Source organism: Falco cherrug, chromosome 12 (genome assembly GCF_023634085.1).
Source record: "Falco cherrug isolate bFalChe1 chromosome 12, bFalChe1.pri, whole genome shotgun sequence".
Classification (NCBI taxonomy): Eukaryota; Metazoa; Chordata; class Aves; order Falconiformes; family Falconidae; genus Falco; species Falco cherrug.
In genome coordinates this window covers 35756658-35762657 of record NC_073708.1, presented here as the reverse complement: position 1 = coordinate 35762657, position 6000 = coordinate 35756658, and positions in this window count along the sequence as shown.

Below are 6000 nucleotides of genomic sequence, written 5' to 3'. Positions count from 1 at the left end.
CTGCAGTCAGCTGAATAGTTAATTGCATCCTTGGCGTTGTTTTACACAATTCACTGTTGTGCCTGGAGGCTCCTGCATCTCTGCTGTACATCTCCACTGAGGACCCAGAGATGGAGGCCTGAACTTCTGCTTTGCCTAACAGCTAAATTACACTTTGTATAGAAAACTGATCACGTGGTACCTTTGGTGGCAAGTTGTATAGATCTGTGACCCAATGAATTCAGAGTTGCTCTCCCAAAGCTCTGAAGTCTACCAGCCTTACGGTTACAGAGTCCCTACAGGGATGCACACACTCCAGCTGGGTTCTGCGCTCTCTCCTGAACTATGAGCAAGGAGGAGGAGGAACTGAGCGTAGGGCTTCTCATCTCTTCCCCTTTCATGCAGCACAAGGCACTCCAGAAGCAGCCACGGCCTCACCGAGCCTCCTGGCCAAAAGACTTCGATCTTGAGGGCAAAGGCTGAAGAGTGCATGAAAGTGAGAGAGACACAGGGGCAAGCACTCGTCCCACCTTGCAACATCACTTGTTGGCATCTTCTCATCTGATCCCAGGCTGCAAAGGGTCGCAGCTCCACTTGTGAATTACTGGGTACCCTTACAGCGGTATTATCAAGTAAGGAACAACGTTAGAGTAGCAAAAAGACACGGCTCTGCCCTCGGCTGGGGAGGCACACTGGGACAGCCTCCAGCGCCAGACCATTTTTAGCAAAAGCAATCACAAATACAGTTAACTTCTTAGCTGACTTGTCTACAAAGAGGGAAAGGCTCCATACGATAAGCAGCACCCATTATTACTCTGCTGCAGAATTTAGTTCTTCCAGAAGTAATACACTCTGTTTTGCCAGCATCTAACAGCAAACCATATAACACGAAGATGCAGAGTTAAGGTACCTGTAAATGCACTGGTTTTGTTTCCCGGCTTTTGTGCTTCCCAGGGCTGTCCTTTGTTGTGCAGCTCTGGTATTTTCCAATTTTTTTATATTTGGATATAGTAATTGCTAACACAGAGTCTAAGGCTAGCAATCATAACATCTATTTACAACACGCACACTGGCTGTGTGCACCTATTCCACCAGCCTCCCGTTTGCTTCAAACATGTCAGTCTCCCTGAGGACACGTTCAATGAGAAACCACCCCCCACCCTGCAAAGCCCTGCTTTACTTGCTGCCGAGCCTCCTGCATCCCCCTGGGCAGATTACTTTTGGAAGGCTGACCAGGGAATATTTACCAGCTATGGAATCAACAAAGTTCAGCCACATGCCAACATTTCATGCTGTTACCTAAACGGTGTCAGAACTCTCAGAACTCCATCAAAACAGAACTGGTTTGCACTTTGGTATTAAAAGTTAGGTCGAGGCCTGAACACCTCGTTGAGGGCTGGGCCACACAGCAGGCTCCTCTGGGCAAAGATTTCTTTTCTAAGCAGCCATTACGCAAGTACCAATCTGTGAAAAAAATCTGAAACTCAAAGAGAGAGAACCTTGATTTGACATAGTGCTCTTGCTGCATGTTCCGTAGAAGGGAGGTCACCCACATCTTTAGATCTAATGGAAAGTAGGAAAGAAGCACCAAGTGCAAGGTTCTGCATGTGGGCTGGGGCAACACCAGGCTGGGCAGAGAACGGATGGAGAGCAGCCCTGAGGAGAAGGACTGTGGGGTGTTGGTGGATGAGAAGCTCAACTTGGCCCAGCAACGTGTGCTTGCAGCCCGGGAAGCCCAGGGCCGGGGCGGGTGGAAACTGGGCTGTAAATCCTGGGCCAGAGTTATTTCCTGCAGCTTAAGAAAACTGCGTGGGTCTGGTGATGTCTGGTCGCTGTTTTTAAACCCACCCCCCCCCCAGTCGGTATTTCTAATAACAAAGGGTTAAAAGCCAGCAGGCAGTCCCCGCGGTGGCGCGCAGGCAGCAGGCAGGCAGGTGCCAGCGGAGCCCAGAGCCCCCAGCAGCATCAAGGGCAGCACCCACCGCCGCAGGCAGCGCGGCCGAGCAGAGCGGAGTGTCCGCAGCAGCGCGAGCCCCGCGCACCGCCCCCCCGCGGGGCGCCCCCCCTCGCTGCCGCAGCCGCCCCGCAGGAACTGGGACGGGGTGCAAAGGAAGAGCGGCCGCCGGCCTGGGAACTGCTCCGCCGGGCAGCGGCCGCTGGGTGATACACGTGTCAGCGAGAACCGCTGGAACAGGAAGCAGCTGTTTCTTCCAGCTGTGACACACTCACCCCTGGTCATCGAGAACACGGAGAGAACACCGATGCGACACCCGTTGCCGTGCCAAAGCTCCATTTCTTGCAACATCGCTACACGTCTGACAAGGGAAGCCAGCTGGCAGCTGCTGCACATCTGTCACCGCCAGAAAGCACCCCCGCTTCCAAGGGGCGTCCACCAGCAGACGGAGATCTAGGAAGAAAAGGGAACGCTGAGTACACAGCAGGGCCCGGGTATGTTTCCCTCGGCAGCGTACAGAGCAACCGCATTTCTGTCGGGCACTACAAAATACGCTTCCAACGGCAGACTAGAACCTGATCACCTGAGGCCGACCCTGCCTGGGCAGGGGTACAACAGGGCACACACGGGAAACCACATCCCACCCTGCTCCCGGTAACAAGACTATCGGTAAAAACATCTTTATTACAGAAGGTGCTACTTATTTAAAATACCTTATTACAAAACATCTTATTACAAAAGTTATTTTTTAAAAATTAGTATCTTGTTACAAACCATCTTATTACAGAAGTTACTACTGGTTAAGAAAGATCTTATTACAGAAGCTGTAAGGAAAGGTTTCGCCTCAGTTCATCTTACTGCCCGGTGCTCCCTTAGCACGTCCCGGCCACAGCTGGGAGCTACACAAGCCGAGGCGGTCCTGACAGCTTCTCTGCTCCCTTCTCGTGCGTTTTGCTCAGGGCTGGCTCGTATGAACACGCATGAAGCCATTACATGGATGGTTTAGGTGCTCTTCCACATGGATCTCCTGAACACCACAAGTAGAGGATGTGCCCCCTTTATCCTTCAAACAGTATTTTAACATGAACACAAATGTATAGCTATTAAAAACTTAAGATCTGCTATCAACATAAGTACAATCTTCCTCTAAAAGTTTAAAAAATATTTTCAAGACATAATTAGAACAGGGTACTAGAATAATAAATAACTTATCATTACAGATACCATTAGCATCAAAAGGAAATTATTAAACCAGAAGAATTCCCCAGGAACGTAAAAGATCAGCAGCTGTGACATACATACACTTGCTGGTGAAACAGAGAGCTGGTTCAGGAAGGAAGAAGGTTTCCTGGTTAATCACTCAGAAAATTAGCTCATCTTTCCTTTAGCTGCTCTCCTGAAATCTCAGACCCATTCAGACCCAGAATCTTGTGACTTTCCAATGCTTTTGTTTCATACACGATCCCCAGTAAAGGGCCACGGTACGACTGCAAGCAAAGACAGCGAGAGCACCAACCACCACCTATGCCGAGCATACTGTAGCTCCCAACAACGTTAAATAGATAAATAAGTGAAACAGATTCCTAACAGAGCACTAAAACCCATCTGCTTCCCAGTAAGGATGTCTCAAGAAAGTGTTTAAGGGTTCCTGTAAAGTTCAGACTTTCCAAATCCAAAGAATACAAACAGCTAAGGAATTACTTCATATTAATTACTCTGACCACTCAGTGCTTTATAACTTGACAGGTAGAAAATGTAATGAAAGAGGCCTACTGAACAATACCCTACCAAGTTAAAAAGAAAGCAAAAAATAGAGTGGTGTGGGGCTGGTTTTGTTGTTGGTTTTTTGTTGTTTTGTTTGGGGCTTTTTTGTGTGTGGTCTTTGGTGTTTTGTTGAGGTTTTTTGTTTTTTTTTTTAAACACAGCTGAAATGATCCAAAGTGGCTGTTGTGGGCAAAGCTCCACGGCTGCTGGAGTCTGACAGGGGAATCCAGCTGGCAGCCGCTGCACATTTGTCACCCACTTCTCACTCTCTTATTTCATCCTCCAGAAAGCACCCCCGCTTCCGAGGTACATCCACCGGTAGACGGAGATCTAGGAAGAAAAGGGAACACTGAGTACGTATCAGTGCTTGGATATGTTTCCCTTGGCAGCATACAGAGCAATTGCATTTCTATCAGGTACTATAAAATATGCTTTCAATGTCAGACTATAACCTGATCACCTGAGGCCTACTGTTTAAAGAAACAGGAATTCTTCCAATTTTTCAAAAATTTAAATATAAAAACCCAAAGCAGATTATAAGAAAAGTGCTCCCGTTCTTCAGTATGTATTATTTAGAAATGCCTTTGCCACCATGGATACCAAAAGCCAAACATTAATTACTATAAGCCCCTGGCAGTATCTACAGAAAGGCCTGACCTGCTTGTGCCATATCCCTTTGTTTACCCAGAAAAGGCACAATTGCCTCAAAGCACACCACAGCCAGCGCCAGGATCCCAGAAAAAAACTCGTGGCGTCACAGAGAGGACAGACAAGAGGCTCCTTTTTTGACAGTTACCTCGATCCACAGCAAAACAGAGATACTTCCCACGTATGGCCAGATCTTGCAGGTCAAGAAAGTGAACAAGTACCCCGATAAAGTCACAACAGTGCTACCACTGCAAACATCACCCACAAGAAATTTAACCTCTAAACAAACACATTCACATCTTCCAGCCTCTGTTCGTTCTCTGTACTACAAAGTTCCTGCCCAACAGGCACCACTTTTGCACTTTCTGACACCTGCCTCCTGCCAAAGCAGACTCTGTTGGGAACACATCTTGAAAACGCATAGGGATGGAGAAATGAGGGGGCTTGTAACAATGCACCTCTAAATTATGGCAAGTTAAGACACAGGGTATGACACCCACTCATCCCAAAGAGCAGACTGCCAGGACAGGCAATTTGAAATGCCTTCAATGAATATATAATGACGTCAAGGTAATGGCAACTGAGCTGGAGCAAGCAGCTGCCGCTCGGGACTCCCGAGAGCAACTTCGCTTTGGGCTTCACACAGATGTTCAAGAGCTCAGGGCCAGGCCTGTCCCCACATTAACTCTTAACACCTTTGTAGGAAGAGATCTCACTGTGACCGGATAGGAAAACTAAATGAACATTAACAGTATTTTTGGCTGGAAGGTGCAGGAAACAGTTCAAGGGAACAGATGACAGCATGGGAGACCTTGCCTGAATGAAGATTTGCCCTTAGCAATTGCACCTAGAAATCTATTTACCTTGGAGGGAATGAGAGAGAACACACAGTGACACAACTGCAGCGGCATGGGAGTGGGTGGTAAATGTCTAGGGCACCTTGCAGCATAAAAAAGAAAAAAAGTCAGAGAAAGTCATCAGATTATTTGCAGGACTAGACGACTCACAGAAAATATATGGTCAGCCATCGAGAAAGAAACATTTTTTGCTTAATGTCTCAGCATCAGCTTAAATGCTTCAATCCACAAGTAACAAATGCCCCCTGCTCCATTCTGAGATGCCTATTTCCAGAAAGACGGGCTGCAAACAAAAATTCCTCCCATCAGAATCTGGTCCTTCTCCCGTGCTCTTTTAGAAGAGGAAGCACAAGCCACAGATATTAGGTCCAGTACAGCTGTGCTCACTAGCTGAGTGTGCCTGTGGAGCACAATGCAGAGGAGATGGGGAAGGAGACTCAAAGTATTTACAGAGTTCCTCTCAATCCTTTGTGAAGTCCAAAAGGACTCCTGTTGCAAGTGTGTATGCTGCCAACAAAAGCGGACAGATTTATTTCAAAACTCCCATTTTAACAGACAAGCTCAGCTAGAAAGTAGTGGGAAAAGCAGACGCATCATCAGCACCTTCAAATCTATGTCCTAAGAGTGAGCTTGGGGCTGAAAAAAAGCAGTCCCTGAAAGGTGACCTATTCCTTGCACCTCCGTGTGATAAACACGGCAGGAGCTAGAGCACCATACCCATCGCCTCTCAAGAAAAAGAGTGGGAAGGGAACAGATGACACAGCCCGTAATCATTTGCAATGATGTATCTTAGCGCCG